The sequence below is a fragment of the Phyllobates terribilis genome, unplaced genomic scaffold (genome assembly GCF_046119375.1).
Source record: "Phyllobates terribilis strain yellow unplaced genomic scaffold, ASM4611937v1 Scaffold_8__6_contigs__length_399053987, whole genome shotgun sequence".
Lineage (NCBI taxonomy): Eukaryota > Metazoa > Chordata > Amphibia > Anura > Dendrobatidae > Phyllobates > Phyllobates terribilis.
In genome coordinates, this window is record NW_027362768.1 from 115,487,605 (window position 1) to 115,505,545 (window position 17,941).

Below are 17,941 nucleotides of genomic sequence, written 5' to 3' on the forward strand. Positions count from 1 at the left end.
CGGGGCATGACAAGATCTACAATGTGCAATTGGCGAGCTCCGGCCATTTATCCAGATTGGAAGCCCAAAAAGAGCAAGGGTCCAGAGACACAGTCATGGCTTCAGTGTTTACTTGGAGATACTCCTGTACCATCGTCTCTAGGCGTTGACTATGTGTCAGACTTCTTGTTTCCTGTGGCCTTGCAAAGGATGGGCTAAAAAAGTGGTGAAATGATTCCGCAAAACTGATGTTACCAGCAGATAATGTGTTTCTGTTTCGTTTGGAAAGCTGAACAATCGACGGTCCCACGGTTGGCAAGTTGGAACTGTGAGATTCACTACGTGCACCACTAGTGTTTTGTGGAAAAGCACATGTAAGATTCTGCAACACTGTCTGCTGATACTCCTGCATGCATGCATCTCTTTCTATGGCAGGAATAATTTCTGCAAATTTACTTTTGTACCGGGGATCTAACAGTGTGGCAACCCAGTAGTCAGGATTATTTCTAATTCTCACAATTCGAGGGTCATGTTGCAGGTAGTGCAGCAAGAAGGCACTCATGTGTCTTGCGCATCCAGGAGGACCAAGTCCCTGTTGTGTTGCTGGCGAGGTAAGAATCATGCTTCCTTCCTCTGCCCTCTCCCCCCAACCTCGCACAACAGAAATGTGATCAAGGTCTCCCTCACCTGATGAGTCTTCCATCAGTTCGTTCTCCACTTCTTCCTGGGCTCCAGGACTTTCCTCACTAGTTTGGCTGCGACCATGCACCCTGGTAAAGTCATCTCCCCCACCCTCACATGCCTGCCGCCTTGGTGCTGCCGACCGTCTGGACCTTGCAGATGTTAGCCCTTCCTCATACAACTCCTCCTCCTCTACTTCCTCCAACTCCTCTTGTGCCACCACCTGACTCCTAATTAGAGATGAGCGTTGTTCGACTCGAACTGTTCGCCAATCTCAAATTCCAGCTGTTTTGGGCGGTGTTCGAGCCGTTCGGCGAACACGAACGATTTGAAAAAAATTCGGCTGTTCGAGGTTATGTTCGATAACTGTTCGTGCACCAAAATCATAACTGGATTTTTTCTCAGTAATGATGAAAATTAATGTTAATACGCAGTTTGAGTGTACAGCGGGGCGGGGGGAGGGTCAGGGGATGGATCTCTGCTGGAATAATGAAGATCTCCATTTTTTTTTTCTCTTTCCCGCATTTACAGTGGGGAGGTGCAATCTGTCAGCCTATCAGCAGCGCACACACGGAGCGAAGTGCTTTTTTTCAAACAAGCAAGGGCATGTGTCATTGGCAGTGTATGTCACATGTCCTTGCCCTATAAGACCCAGCCATTTTCCCCATCGCCACCATTTTCTCACTGCTGCAGCTGCGTGTTAGACTGTTGCTGTGTGCGCTATACCTTGTTAATTTCAAGCCAATTTTCGCACAAATCTACAGATAGCTTGGGAGTAGGGAATAATTGTGATTGCAGTCCTTTTAAGGACTAGGTTACAGCATTTCCTATGACTTTTATCAGGCAGGTCTGTGCTCTTAAATAGATAGGTTGTGGGAGTAAAGACTAATTGTAATTGCAGTCCTTCTCAGGACTAAGTTACATCAGTTCCTATCAGTTTTTGCCAGGCAGGTCTGTGCCAGTGCTGTGCAAGTTTTTTTCACAGCATTTGGCTAAATCTAGCAAAGCTAATCCTTTTAAGCCTATTGCATAGTGTTTTAGTCAGTGGAGTAGCCTATCTGTGTTGCAAGCTACACCACCTGTGTATAGAATACCAATTTTTTTACTGCACCTAGTGAAGTAAAACCTTTTGGGCATAGCATCATTCTATTAGTCCATCTATACAGACCTCCATAAGGTTGCAAATTGAATATAATTTTTTTCTGCATCTAGCTCTGAAAAAATATTTGGGCTTCTAGCTGTGTGTGGGACTTGTTCTATTAGTCCATCTCTACTGACCTCCATCAGGTTGCAAACTGAATTTAATTTTTTTCTGCATCTACCTCTGAAAAATTTTTGGGCTTCTAGCTGTGTGTGGGACTTGTTCTATTAGTCCATCTATACTGACCTCCATCAGGTTGCAAATTGAATGTAATATTTTTCTGCATCTAGCTCTGAAAAAATATTTGGCCTTCTAGCAGTGTGTGGGACTTGTTCTATTAGTCCATCTATACTGACCTCCATCAGGTTGCAAACTGATTATAATTTTTTTCTGCATCTACCTCTGAAAAAATATTTGGGCTTCTAGCTATGTGTGGGACTTTTTCTATTAGTCCATCTTTACTGACCTCCATCAGGTAGCAAATTGAACATAATTTTTTTCTACATCTAGCTCTGAAAAAATATTTGGCCTTCTAGCAGTGTGTGGGACTTGTTCTATTAGTCCATCTATACTGACCTCCATCAGGTTGCAAATTAAAAATAATTTTTATCTGCATCTAGCTCTGAAAAAATATTTTTCCTTCTAGCAGTGTGTGGAACTTGTTCTATTAGTCCATCTATACTGACCTCCATCAGGTTGCAAATTAAAAATAATTTTTATCTGCATCTAGCTCTGAAAAAATATTTGGCCTTCTAGCAGTGTGTGGGACTTGTTCTATTAGTCCATCTATACTGACCTCCATCAGGTTGCAAATTAAAAATAATTTTTATCTGCATCTAGCTCTGAAAAAATATTTGGCCTTCTAGCAGTGTGTGGGACTTGTTCTATTAGTCCATCTATACTGACCTTCATCAGGTTGCAATTTAAAAATAATTTTTATCTGCATCTAGCTCTGAAAAAATATTTGGCCTTCTTGAAGTGTGTGAGACTTGTTCTATTAGTCCATCTATACTGACCTCCATCAGGTTGCAAATTAAAAATAATTTTTAACTGCATCTAGCTCTGAAAAAATAATTTTCCTTCTGGCAGTGTGTGGGACTTGTTCTATTAGTCCATCTGTACTGACCTCCATCAGGTTGCAAACTGAATATAATTTTTTTCTGCATCTACCTCTGAAAAAATATTTGGCCTTCTAGCAGTGTGTGGGACTCATTGTAGTAGGCCATCTATACCAAGCTCCACCAGCTTTTATATTAATAATAATTTTTAGCTGCATCTAGCCCTGAAAATAATTTTTCTTCCCAATAGTGGTAGCAATAGAAATATGGGGCGCGCTCCTGGCTTACAAAAAAATACGCTTCATAACAAACAGCACCAGCCTAGCGCACTGCATTAATAAGATGGCATCATCGTCTCTCCCAGTGCTAGACCTACTACCCAGGCTAGCATTCCTGTGCCTAAAACACAAGGTATGGGTCCGCGCTAGCCACTATGCTGAGGGGTCTAAAGCTGCTGCTAACGCTTTATAACAATTCAATTGGCAGATTTTCACAGAGCTCTTCCACAACGCCCACCCATCGGGCAACAGTTGCCCACCTTCCCTATGGGATCTAGTGGCGAATAGTTGATGCCATTAATCAGAGCGTCAGTTGCCCTGTCGACGTGGCAAGCATACGGTAAGGCATGGGAAGAGTGGACACGACTAGTAGCAGGCAGACGGGTTGACCAATGTGAGCAAGCCAGATCACAAGTCACCATAGAATTTCTCCACCAGCTAATGATGAGGGGCATATCAGGGGCGTCAGCGCAGCGGTGTCTGACCGGAGTAGCATTTCACTTCCAACTACTGAATTGGGAAGATGTGACAAAGATTCATCATCAGACAATTCATAAAAGGGTGGAAAAGGGGTCAGCCAAGTCTGGAGTGTAGACGTCCCGTCCCGTGTCACTAAAACTGATTTCTCACATCATATCCCTAACACCATTAACATGACACTCACAATTTGAAGCAACACTATTGTCTGCTGCATTTGTGATCGCCTTCTTCGGGGCACTATGCATAAGCGAATTAGTCCCTCAATCCAAAATTACCACCAGTGGAGGCTTATTACACCAGGACGTAGTCATAGCCAAAAATGCAATACGTCTACGCATACACCAATCGAAAACGGTTCCAGCGGGCAGGGGCACTTGGGTACTTCTACAACCCACAAACGGTACACTGAGTCGGGTAACAATAGTAAAAACATATCTAACCATCAGATCACAAAGTAATTTCTTCCTATCACACATTGATGGAACGCCATTATCAAGATACCAGTTCCAAGCTATATTTAATAAATGCATAACATCGGCAGGGAACCACCCCAAAGATTATGGGACACACTCATTCCGCATAGGCGCGGCCACGGAAGCAGCAAGAGCAGGACTGTCAGAAACGGAAGTTCAGAGGATAGGGAGATGGCGATCCACATGTTTGGCAAGATACATAAGACAGGACTTGTTATCCTAACGTGGTTTGTTTCTTTTACAGGTGACGCTAAGCCAACAGTGTGGGTGATAGGCCACTCGTATATATATTGGGCAGAAAAAAGGGCGAAAGTCCGCCCAGGTGGGAGGAAATTAGAGTTTCATAACACATATTTCAACTGGAGAGGTATTAGAGGCCTGCTATGGCCACAGGTACTAATGGAGGTAATCAAGGTAGGGAGAGAGGCAAGATGTCCGGTCATCTTAGTTATACAGGCCGGGGGAAACAACCTAGGTCATCACAAGAGCGCATAACTAATGGCAATAATGAAACTAGACACTGAGCGCTTCAGAGAATTTTTCACAAAACTAGCTATAGTATGGTCAGAGATTGTGCCGATAGCGGTATGGCAACGTGCGCGAGACATCACGGCCATCAAACGGACAAGGCGGGTAATAAATATTCGGATGGCAAAATTTAGAAGAGACAGAGGCGGTGTAGTGGTACGACACCGACAACTGGAAGGAGATAAAGCAGGCCTCATACGGCCCGACGGTGTTCACTTAATGGATATTGGACTGGACATATTCCTGTCAGGACTCCAGGATGGAGTGGAACAAGCGTTAAGAGTGATGGGTGGGGGTCAGAGTCCTGCATACGAGTACGCAGGATCCTCCGTGGCCTGGAAATAGAAAGGACATGTTGGAGAGTTACACTTGTTGGCCAACTTGCCGGAGTGGAGACCCAGGGCATGCTGCAACAAGCTGAATTATTTTAGAAATAAAATGCCTTTCTAATGGAATGAGTATAAAGAGTTAATAAAGCTGTGACCGATCCTCACCCATCCAGTTGTAAGAGTTACATTATTGTATTGTCAAGGAAAGGGGGGTGGTAGGGGGCTGAGCGTCTGGGTTTGGTTGGGGGTCCCCACAGTCTGCCTAGGCTAGATGCAGTTAAAAATTCTTATTAGATTCACAGGCGGTGCAGCTTGCTTCGCAGCTGGGCTACTACGCCCAAAGTATTGCCTAGGCTAGATGCAGTTAAAAATTCTACGCTGACTAGCAGACACTGAAGATTTGGAGCAGACCTCTGAGTAAACAGCTCTTCAGACTCAACCATCTGTGTTACCCCAAGCCATAGTGTATGCAGTTTCTTACAGTTAAAAGGAAGGGGGGAGCGACCCAACCCACCTGGAATTGACGATGCCAACGTCACATAAAACACAGCAAGGGGACTCCAAAAAGAGTCTCCATTTTTTCCCAAAATTGTGGCACAGACACCACTTAACCATAGAACGCATACCTGGGGCCTCGCAGTCCCGCCCTGATAATTGTTTTCTATTTTCTGCAAGATTACTTTAGTTAGAATTTTGAAACTCTAGGTATTCTTCATGTATATAGTTGTTTGTCATTTGAGTTTGAGTTATTCCATGTTATTTTCACACGGGCCTAAAAGGCCCCAGGTATATGAAAGTAAAGATTTTTATGGTCATGCGTTCTAGGGTTAAGTGGCATCAATTGCCCCACAGTTGCTTAAAACGGTTGGTGAGGTGATATTACCAAATCCTCAAGCTTTTAGTCTCCCAAGGATAACACAGGGTTAGAAAAGTCCTTGCGAATCCATGATTTGTTCATCTTTATGAACGTGAGTCTGTCCACATTCTCAGTGGACAGCCGCGTGCGCTTATCTGTCAGCACACCATCAGCAGCGCTGAACACACGTTCAGAGAGAACACTGGCTGCAGGGCATGACAAGATCTCCAAGGCGTGAGTGGCGAGCTCCGGCCATTTTTCCAGATTGGAATACCAAAATGAGCAAGGGTCCAGTGACACAGTCATGGCTTCGATGTTCACTTGGAGATACTCCTGCACCATCCTCTCTAGGCATTGACTATGTGTCAGACTTCTTGTCTCCTGTGGCCTTGCAAAGGATGGTCTAAAAAAGTGGTGAAACGATTCCACAAAATTGCTGTTACCAGCAGATACTGTGTTACTGTTACGGTTTGAGTGATGAAGATTCGACAGTCCCACGGTTGGCAAGTTAGAACTGTGAGATTCACTTTGTGCACCACTGGTGTTTTGTGGAAAAGCACATGTAAGATTCTGCAACAGCGTCTGCAGATACTCCTGCATGCGTCAATCCCTTTTTATGGCAGGAATTATTTCGGCAAATTTACTTTTGTACCGGGGATCTAAGAGTGTGGCAACCCAGTAGTCGGGATTACTTCGAATTCTGCAATCTGAGGGTCATGTTGCAGGTAGAGCAGCAAGAAGGCACTCATGTGTCTTCGCATCCAGGAGGACGAAGTCCTTGTTGTGTTGGTAGCGAGGTAAGAATCATGCTTCCTTCCTCTGCCCTCTCCCCCCAACCTCGCACAACAGAAATGTGATCAAGGTCTCCCTCATTTGATGAGTCTTCCATGCCCATCGCCTGTTCATCCTCCACTTCTTCCTCGGCACCTGCACCTTCCTCAACAGTTTGGCTGCTACCATGCGCCCTGGTTAATCCCTCTCCCCCACCCTCCCATGCCTGCCGCCTTGGTGCTGCCAACCGTCTGGACCTTGGAGATGTTATCCCTTCCGCATACGACTCCTCCTCTACTTCCTCCACCTCCTCTTGTGCCACCACCTGACTCTGAATTCTGTTTAATGTGTGCTCAAGCATGTAAATCACCGGAATAGTCATGCTGATAATGGCATCGTCGTCAGCACTAAACATCTTCGTCGCCATTTCAAAACTGTGCAGAAGGGTGTGTGGCGCCCCTGAAGGTTCAGTCGCCACAGAGTTACTGCATCTCACCCAGAGGTGTGGTATCTCACCCTCAGGTAAGGAAGGCGTATGGCTCGGTACCCTAACACCTGCATCCAGCACATACCCGCAGTGGGGGTAGGGCGAGATTGCTCCTAAGGGAGAGCACAGTCCCAGGTCCCTAGCTGGTGGGAGGGTCCTATGTAGTGGGTGTTTAGGGGAGCAGCTTAGGGGAGCACATGACAGGGAGAGTATAAATAGGAAGCCATCTTAGAAAGAGCAAGCCAGTCAGAGGAGGAAAAGTGACAGGAGCAGAGGCTCGGCATGAGCTCTGCTCCGGAGGCGGGCCTAGCCTGGGAGGCCCAGGACTGAAGGAGAGAAGAGAGGAGTGGGAGCAGGAAGGCTCAAGGAACCGAAGGGACCCTAGGGCTATGGGCCGTGCAGAAGGCCACCCGTACTCTCGCTGCTACCAGGAGGTAGATGGGTCAGGCCAGATAAGGGGAACCGGTCCCTCAACTAGAGGAGAAACAGCAAGGCTCAACTAGAAACCGGAGGCTGCAGCATTTCATGTACTGCAGGCAAAAGTCCAGACCAGTCTCACTAAGAAGGTAGCCACATAGGACCCAGGGGACGGAACACAAGTCGCCCACCAAGGCCCGAGGATACCGGATAGAAGTGTCACTGGGTGTGAGGTGCAGGGAGAAGGCCGGAGAAAGGACACACAGAAGGGGGTCCTGCTAAGTTCTCCGGAGCTATCTGGGGGTGGACTGAGTCCCTCACTGAGTACGCACAGCACGACAGGTGAGATTGCTCTGGTACCTGTAATCTGGACTGCAACAACTGTGAGTAAAGATCTTGGGACTGCATCACACGGACTCTGTGTTCATTACTGACTCCCTGCACTACAACCACCATCATCCACCCACACTGCCCTGAAGCTACACTCTTCCTGTGGTGAGTAATAATACCATTGCTGCAAAACCACCAGCTTCAGAGGACTGTTCCGCAGCGGCGACCCCTTTGGCCGCACTCCACAGGTGGCGTAGTCGGACATTATAAAATCCATATATATAAATTACCGTTGGATTGACCACCCTGGGTCACGGACCGGGTCACCGCCACAGTGACTACAACCCCCAGCGTCTACCGGCCCGGCTCAGGGTACCCCACGGCACAGGGGGCGCGTCAACTTCATAGGTTCCTGATCTGAGACCACTCCTGCAGCGTGATTTGCCCCACCTCTGGATCTCGTTGGCCCAGGCTATACGTCAGAAAGTATTGCACCAGGGCTTGTCGGTGCTGCCACAGTCGCTGCAACATGTGCAGAGCTGAATTCCACCGTGTCGGCACATCGCATTTCAGCCGGTGAACTGGCAGGCCCAACGACTTCTGTAGAGATGTAAGTCGTTGAGCTGCGGGATGCGAACGGCGGAAGTGAGCACACAGCGACCGTGCCCTCTGCAGAAGGCCATCTAGTCCGGGATAGTGGGCTAAAAATTTATGGACAACCAGGTTCAACACGTGAGCCATACAAGGCACGTGTGTGACATTGCCCCGGCGAAGGGCCGCACCCAGGTTTCCAGCATTGTCGCACACGGCCTTCCCTGGTTGCAGGTCCAGTGGAGACAACCATTCATGAAACAGGGTCTCCAGAGCTGACCACAAGTCCTCAGCTGTATGACTCACATTTCCCAGATATTTCAAAGTAAACACTGATGCCGCTGAGCCCTGCTGCCAGCATAGTAAGGAGGTGTGCAGGATTCCTTCTGCGCAGTTAGAAAGCTTGTGGCATAACCAGACAGGCTTTGGGTGCAGGTGGAGGACCGAGAGGTGGTTAAGGAGGCAGAAGCAGTGGAGGAACTTTGAGATAAAGAGGATTGACGCACAACTTGTGGGGACGGCAAGACTTGGACAGCAGCCCCTTGTCCTGCTGTCACCATAGTTACCCAGTGCCCAGTCAGCGACATGTAATGCCCCTGTCCATGCCTACTCATCCAAGTGTCTGTGGTGAAATGCACCCTGTCACACACAGAGTTTCTCAAAGAATCGGTGATGTTGTGTGCGACATGCTGGTGGAGCGTAGGCACACCTTTCTATGAGAAGTAGTGCCGAAAATCCTCTGTGTCCACCAGGTGGAAAGGAAGCTTTTCTGTGGCCAAGAGCTTGCAGATGGTGAAATTCAACCTCTTAGCTTTCTCATGGCTTGGAAGAAATGGTCTTTTACTTGTCCACATCTGAGGGACCGAGGGCTGGCTGTTGTGCTTAGACGGGGTTGATAAGGGTGTCCCCGGCAAACTGCTGGTCTGTGAGGAAGATGCAGGCAGACATGTTAGGTTACCTTGATCCAAAGGTGGTGCTATCGATGTCGGACAGCGCTGAACACCAGCTGGTGTTTCCACCTCCAAAGAAAATGATGACCTGCCAATCACGCTGGCTGTTGCGGGTAAAGAGGTGGCAGGTCTGCGTCCAAAAACAGGTGTGACTGCTGTCCCCACAGTCACAGAGGAAGAAGAGGCCGTGGATGCACAAGATGTGGCAGACAGTGGTTGGCCCGGACGGCTAGGCCGCATTGTAGCACAGTGAGCTTCCCACTGCAACTTATGCTTCATATCCATGTGCCGGTTCATGCATGAAGTACTCAAACTATGTAATTTTTTGGCCTCTACTTAGCTTTTGCTGACAATTGTTACAGATAACACGAGTTGGGTCATGTTTATCGATCTGAAAAAATGCCCCGGCTATGCAAGGCTTAGCACCCATGCGACCTGAATTGCCACCACGACTTGTGGTCAGAGGCAGAGTTGTGTTTGAGGATGCAGTTGTTGACGTGCTTCCAGTACTACGTCTCTGTCCAGGAAGGCGCAACCAGACCTCGTCGTCACTAGCATCCTCCTGCACCTCCTCTGCTGACCTCATCTCTTCGCTGACTGTGGGTTGACAGTAAGTGGGATTTCCAACCTCGTCATCATCACCCTGCGTGTTCTCACACCCGTCGTCCTCAGATCCATCCTCTTCCTGCCCTGACAAAAAACTAAAGTTGTCACTCCAATCAGGCATTTAAGTCTCATCATCGTCTTCCTCATTGTCTCCACCAACAGGAGTTACAGTTTGGGAACAAAGGTCTACATTATGGTCAGAACCTTCTGCGTCTGGTCCTGGATCTGACTCATAAAGATTCTGGGCATCAGTGCAGATCATTTCCTCGTCTGGATTCACAGAAGCTCTGGATCCGACCTCTGATTCCCAGGCTATAGTATGAGTAAACAGCTCTGCAGACTCAACCATCTGTTCTACCCCATACTCAGACGGGCAGCTGGAGACTTGGGAGCTGTGAGAAAGCAAGTGCGATTGGGGTGACACCTCTGAGGACTGGAGTATTTGTGATGTTGAAGTTGAGGTGGAGGAGAGCCCACTTAAAGGAGCACTTGATATCCGTTGAAGCACCTGCTGTTTTTGTGCCTCATCTGGAATTTGTAGCGATTGGTGTGGCCGTAAGAAAGGGATCTTATCACATTGTCCGCTAAAAGAAGTAGACATCTTAGTTTGGCTAGAAGATGGTCTTTCTTCTGCAGATGTTATGTTGCTTTAAAACCTACCCCACGGACACAACCTTTTTTTCCCTTCCCAACACGCCTATTCCCCTTTCCACCAGCAGCAGGCCTTTTTCCACTCATTTTGGTGGTTAACTAATTGACAACTCTGGAGTTGTTTGCACAAAAAACAATGGATGGGAACCGAGCATAGCTGAGTGGCCAAAAGTATTGGCTGGGTTAGATGCAGATAAAAATTTTTTGAATTTGCAAACTGCTGGAGGTTAGTATAGATGGACTGATAGAACAAGTCCCACACACTGCTACAAGCCGAAATATTTTTTCAGAGCTAGATGCAGAAAAAAATTATATTGAATTTGCAACCTGATGGAGGTTAGTATAGATGGACAAATAGAACAAGTCCCACACACTGCTAGAAGCCAAAATATTTTTTCAGAGCTAGATGCAGAAAAAAATTATATTGAATTTGCAACCTGATGGAGGTTAGTATAGATGGACTAATAGAACAAGTCCCACACACTGCTACAAGCCGAAATAGTTTTTCAGAGCTAGATGCAGAAAAAAATTATATTGAATTTGCAACCTGATGGAGATTAGTATAGATGGACTAATAGAACAAGTCCCACACACTGCTAGAAGCCGAAATATTTTTTCAGAGCTAGATGCAGAAAAAAATTATATTGAATTTGCAACCTGATGGAGGTTAGTATAGATGGACAAATAGAATGATGCTATGCCCGAAAGGTTTTACTTGACTAGGTGCAGTAAAAAAATTTGTATTCTATACACAGGTGGTGTAGCTTGCAACACAGATAGGCTTCTCCACTGACTAACACACACTGCAAGAGGACAAAAAGGATTTGCTTTGCTAGATTTAGCCAAATGCTGTGAAAAAAACTTACACAGCACTGGCACAGACCTGCCTGGCAAAAAGTGATAGGAACTGATGCAACCTAACCCTGAAAAGGACTGCAATTACAATTAGTCTTTACTCCCAACCTATCTATTTAAGAGCACAGACCTGCCTGATAAAAGTGATAGGAACTTATGTAACCTAGCCCTGAAAAGGACTGCAATTACAATTAGTCTTTACTCCCAACCTATCTATTTAAGAGCACAGACCTGCCTGATAAAAGTCATAGGAAATGATGTAACCTAGTCCATAAAAGGACTGCAATCACAACTATTACCTACTCCCGAGCTATCTGTAGATTTGTGCAAAAATTGGCTTGAAATTAACAAAGTATAGCGCACACAGCAACAGCGGTGCCGTCTAACACGCAGCTGCAGCAGTGAGAAAATGGTGGCGACGGGGAAAATGGCTGGGTCTTATAGGGCAAGGACATGTGACATACACTGCCAATGACACATGCCCTTGCTTTTGTGAAAAAAAGCAGTTTGCTCCATGTGTGCGCTGTTGATAGGCTGACAGATTGCACCTCCCCACTGTAAATGCGGGAAAGAGAAAAAAAAATGGAGATCTTCATTATTTTTGCCCCTCCCCCCGCCCCGCTGTACACTCAAACTGCGTATTAACATTAATTTTCAGCATTACTGAGAAAAAATCCAGTTATGATTTTTGTGCACGAACAGTTATCGAACATAACCTCGAACAGCCAAATTTTTTTCTAATCGTTCGTGTTCGTCGAACGGCTCGAACACCGCTCAAAACAGCTCTAATTTGAGATTGGCGAACAGTTCGAGTCGAACACCGCTCATCTCTACAAACAACACTGAAGTTTAGCACAGCCAGAAGGGCAGAGCTGGAATATAAATGCAGGTGGTCACATCACTGCAAAACGCAAGATGGAAAAAAACAAACAGGAGGGCTCTAACAGTACCCCCTCTTTTATGAGGATCCTCCGGATCCTCCAGGCCCAGGCCTATCCGTAAACCTCCTGTGGAAAACTCTAACAAGCCTAGGAGCAGAGACATCATCCGCCCTTACCCAGGAGTTATCTTTGGGACCGAAACCCTTCCAGGAGACAAGATACTATAATCTCCCTCTGTGCCATCTAGAATTCAAGATATGAGAAATTTCATATTCATCGTCTTCCACCACAGGAGCAACTGTGACGGTGGAATCCCTATCTGATACATCAGCCTTTTTCAACAAGGAAAGCTGAAACACAGGATTAATCTTCCAGGAAGAGGGACATCCAACCTAACTGCAGATGGGTTGACAACCTGAAGCACTTTAAATAGACCCACAAACTTAGGACCCAGTTTTTTAGAGGGAATCCTCAACCACAGATTCTTTGAGGACAAGCAAACCTTGTCACCCACAGTAAACGAAACCTCCTTACGTTTCCTGTCAAAATACTTCTTGGACTTCTTGATAGCCTCTTGAAGGTTGCAACGTACATTAGTCCAAACTCTCTCCAAATCACCGGAAAAATTCTCCTCCTCCGGCACAGCCGACCCCAATTTGGAGAACGAACCAAAAGACGGATGTCTCCCAGTACAACAAAAAAAAGGAGAACACCCAGAAAAGGAGGATGTATGATTGTTAAGAGCAGATTCTGCGAGAGGCAGAAACTCAGACCACACCTCTTGATTGTCTGCCACAAAACAACGCAAAAACTGTTCTACATCCTTGTTCTTTCTTTCAGTCTGTCCATTAGACTCAGGATGATAACCAGACGAAAATGACCAATGGACTCCCAACCTGTCACAAAAGGGACGCCAAAAGCGAGCCACAAACTGAGGTCCACTATCAGAAACAATATCCGTGGGAACGCCATGAAGCTTGACAATCTCCTTAACAGAGAAGTTGTTGCAGAACACAAAAAGACAAACAGACAAAAAGGTACTAGAGGTCCCAGAAGGACCAAGCGAACTGACAGAGATAGGCACCGAAGCACCAGGCTAGAAAGACAGTCAAACAACACTGAAGTCCAGCACAGCCAGAAGGGCGGAGCTGGAATATAAAGGCAGGTCGTCACGTGACCGCAAAGCACAAGATGGAAAAACAAACAAACAGGAGGGTTCTAACAATATCTTATCAGATAAATCTACTTCTTTCTCTAACACAATTGATCACTCATTATCAAATTTCTCAATTCTGAGGTAAAATCTGTATCCAGTGAAGATAGACTTTCCCATTAGTTCTGTCCAAGTCACAGAAGTAAACAGGATGTAGCAAATGCAAGTTTTAAAGATGGAGACAACACAGGTGCAAAATACTGATGAAACTATCATTCACAACCTACCATATCATGGAGGGGATGATTGCTTAGTATTAAAATTGCATGAAAAAGGCTTGTATAGCATGCTGTTCACATACACGTAATGCACAGTGTCTAACTTATAGCCTATTAGCGGCGCCCATACTATTAGATTAAGCGGGCTGTTCAGCACTATCTAAGTGCACCTCATGAGGACAGACAACCTAGTTTACAAGGCCAATATTGATGGGCTTTGCTGCACTCAGAATAAAAATATAAAGTGCAACAAAAAATTATATAATAAATATGACGTATTGTTTGATATTTTGGCCAAAATATGTAACTCGCAACCCGCATCAAGGGTCGGACTCCTAATACTTGCGAGTTCCTAAACTAAAATTAAAAGCAAACCCACAGAAAGAGGAATTAAAATTCCCCCCAACATGTAAGAATTAACACAGCAAAAAAGAGCACATATATGATATGTGCATATATATATATGTATAATATGCTTACAGAGTTGAATATATATATATATATATATATATATATACAGTATATGGATATATATATGTATACTGTAATGCAGCGGCTTGCTGCATTGCCAAAATGTCAGAGGGGGTGTGTTCTGGCTGTACCTCCCCTTAAGGTGACTGATCACATGACTGTGGCATCATCACAGGTCCTGTGCGCACAGAGGGATATATATATCCGGGTGGTTGTGAAACACGGGGAGGCAAGAGACCTAATCCCTGTGTCTGGGACACCATTAGCCCTGGAAAGCACATGGCCTGGAGACTACATCTGGTGAGCCTTAAACCACAGCTTTGGTAGAACAGAGCTGATAGAAGCAGCTAAGACCCGACAAAGGTAAAAGTGGTGCGTTATATGGACATTGATGGTGTTACCTGGCTGAAGTCTGTATCTGAAACCAAGCAGGCATGGCTGCCACTGTAAAGGCTCTAGGATATTACTTGTGTAACATTCCTGTGAGTCACTGAGATGGACGATGTTATAAGTAGAGATGAGCGTTGTTCGACTCGAACTGTTCGCCAATCTCAAATTCGAGCTGTTTTGGGCGGTGTTCGAGCCGTTCGGCGAACACGAACGATTTGAGAAAAATTCGGCTGTTCGAGGTTATGTTCGATAACTGTTCGTGCACCAAAATCATAACTGGATTTTTTCTCAGTAATGATGAAAATTAATGTTAAAACGCAGTTTGAGTGTACAGCGGGGTGGGGGGAGGGGCAGGGGATGGATCTCTGCAGGAATAATGAAGATCTCCATTTTTTTTTCTCTTTCCCGCATTTGCAGTGGGGAGGTGCAGTCTGTCAGCCTATCAGCAACGCACACGCGGAGCGAACTGCTGTTTTTCACACAAGCAAGGGCATGTGTCATTGGCAGTGTATGTCACATGTCCTTGCCCTATAAGACCATGCCATTTTCCCCGTCGCCACCATTTTCTCACTGCTGCAGCTGCGTGTTAGACGGCACCGCTGTTGCTGTGTGCGCTATACCTTGTTAATTTCAAGCCAATTTTCGCACAAATCTACAGATAGCTTGGGAGTAGGGAATAGTTGTGATTGCAGTCCTTTTAAGGACTAGGTTACAGCATTTCCTACGACTTTTATCAGGCAGGTCTGTGCTCTTAAATAGAAAGATTGTGGGAGTAAAGACTAATTGTAATTGGAGTCCTTTTCAGGACTAGGTAATATCAGTTCCTATCAGTTTTTGCCAGGCAGGTCTGTGCCAGAGCTGTGCAAGTTTTTTTCACAGCATTTGGCTGAATCTAGCAAAGCTAATCCTTTTTGGCCTATTGCAGAGTGTGTTAGTCAGTGGAGTAGCCTATCTGTGTTGCAAGATATACCACCTGTGTATAGAATACCAATTTTTTTACTGCACCTAGTGAAGTAAAATCTTTTGGGCATAGCATCATTCTATTAGTTCATCTATACTGACCTCCATCAGGATGCAAATTGAATATAATTTTTTTCTGCATCTAGCTCTGAAAAAATATTTGGGCTTCTAGCAGTTTGTGGGACTTGTTCTATTAGTCCATCTATACTGACCTCCATCAGGTTGCAAACTGAATATAATTTTTTTCTGCATCTAGCTCTGAAAAAATATTTGGCCTTCTAGCAGTGTGTGGGACTTGTTCTATTAGTCCATCTATACTGACCTCCATCACGCTGCAAATTCAAAATAATTTTTTGTCTGCATCTAGCTCTGAAAAAATATTTGGCCTTCTAGCAGTGTGTGGGACTTTCTCCATTAGTCCATCTATACTGACCTCCATCAGGTTGCAAATTAAAAATAATTTTTATCTGCATCTAGCTCTGAAAAAATATTTGGCCTTCTAGCAGTGTGTGGGACTTTCTCTATTAGTCCATCTATACTGACCTCCATCAGGTTGTAAATTAAAAATAATTTTTTGTCTGCATCTAGCTCTGAAAAAATATTTGGCCTTCTAGCAGTGTGTGGGACTTTCTCTATTAGTCCATCTATACTGACCTCCATCAGGTTGCAAATTCAAAATAATTTTTAGTCTGCATCTAGCTCTGAAAAAATATTTGGCCTTCTAGCAGTGTGTGGGACATTCTCTATTAGTCAATCTATACTGACCTCCATCAGGCTGCAAATTAAAAATAATTTTTATCTGCATCTATCTCTGAAAAAATATTTGGCCTTCTAGCTGTGTGTGGGACTTGTTCTATTAGTCCATCTATACTGACCTCCATCAGGTTGCAAACTGAATATAATTTTTTTCTGCATCTAGCTCTGAAAAAATATTTGGCCTTCTAGCAGTGTGTGGGACTTTCTCTATTAGTCCATCTATACTGACCTCCATCAGGTTGCAAATTAAAAATAATTTATATCTGCATCTAGCTCTGAAAAAATATTTGGCCTTCTAGCAGTGTGTGGGACTTTCTCTATTAGTCCATCTATACTGACCTCCATCACGCTGCAAATTCAAAATAATTTTTTGTCTGCATCTAGCTCTGAAAAAATATTTGGCCTTCTAGCAGTGTGTGGGACTTTCTCCATTAGTCCATCTATACTGACCTCCATCAGGTTGCAAATTAAAAATAATTTTTATCTGCATCTAGCTCTGAAAAAATATTTGGCCTTCTAGCAGTGTGTGGGACTTTCTCTATTAGTCCATCTATACTGACCTCCATCAGGTTGTAAATTAAAAATATTTTTTTGTCTGCATCTAGCTCTGAAAAAATATTTGGCCTTCTAGCAGTGTGTGGGACTTTGTCTATTAGTCCATCTATACTGACCTCCATCAGGTTGCAAATTCAAAATAATTTTTAGTCTGCATCTAGCTCTGAAAAAATATTTGGCCTTCTAGCAGTGTGTGGGACATTCTCTATTAGTCAATCTATACTGACCTCCATCAGGCTGCAAATTAAAAATAATTTTTATCTGCATCTATCTCTGAAAAAATATTTGGCCTTCTAGCTGTGTGTGGGACTTGTTCTATTAGTCCATCTATACTGACCTCCATCAGGTTGCAAACTGAATATAATTTTTTTCTGCATCTAGCTCTGAAAAAATATTTGGCCTTCTAGCAGTGTGTGGGACTTTCTCTATTAGTCCATCTATACTGACCTCCATCAGGTTGCAAATTAAAAATAATTTATATCTGCATCTAGCTCTGAAAAAATATTTGGCCTTCTAGCAGTGTGTGGGACTTTCTCTATTAGTCCATCTATACTGACCTCCATCAGCTTGCAAACTGAATATATTTTTTTTCTGCATCTACCTCTGAAAAAATATTGGGCTTCTAGCTGTGTGTGGGACTTGTTCTATTAATCCATCTATACAGACCTCCATCAGGTTGCAAACTGAATATTATTTTTTTCTGCATCTACCTCTGAAAAAATATTTGGGCTTCCAGCTGTGTGTGGGACTTGTTTTATTAATCCATCTATACAGACCTCCATCAGGTTGCAAACTGAATATAATTTTTTTCTGCATCTACCTCTGAAAAAATATTTGGACTTCTAGCTGTGTGTGGGACTTGTTCTATTAGTCCATCTATACTGACCTCCATCAGGTTGCAAACTGAATATATTTTTTTTCTGCATCTAGCTCTGAAAAAATATTTGGGCTTCTAGCAGTGTGTAGGACTTTCTCTATTAGTCCATCTATACTGACCTCCATCAGGCTGCAAATTAAAAATAATTTTTATCTGCAT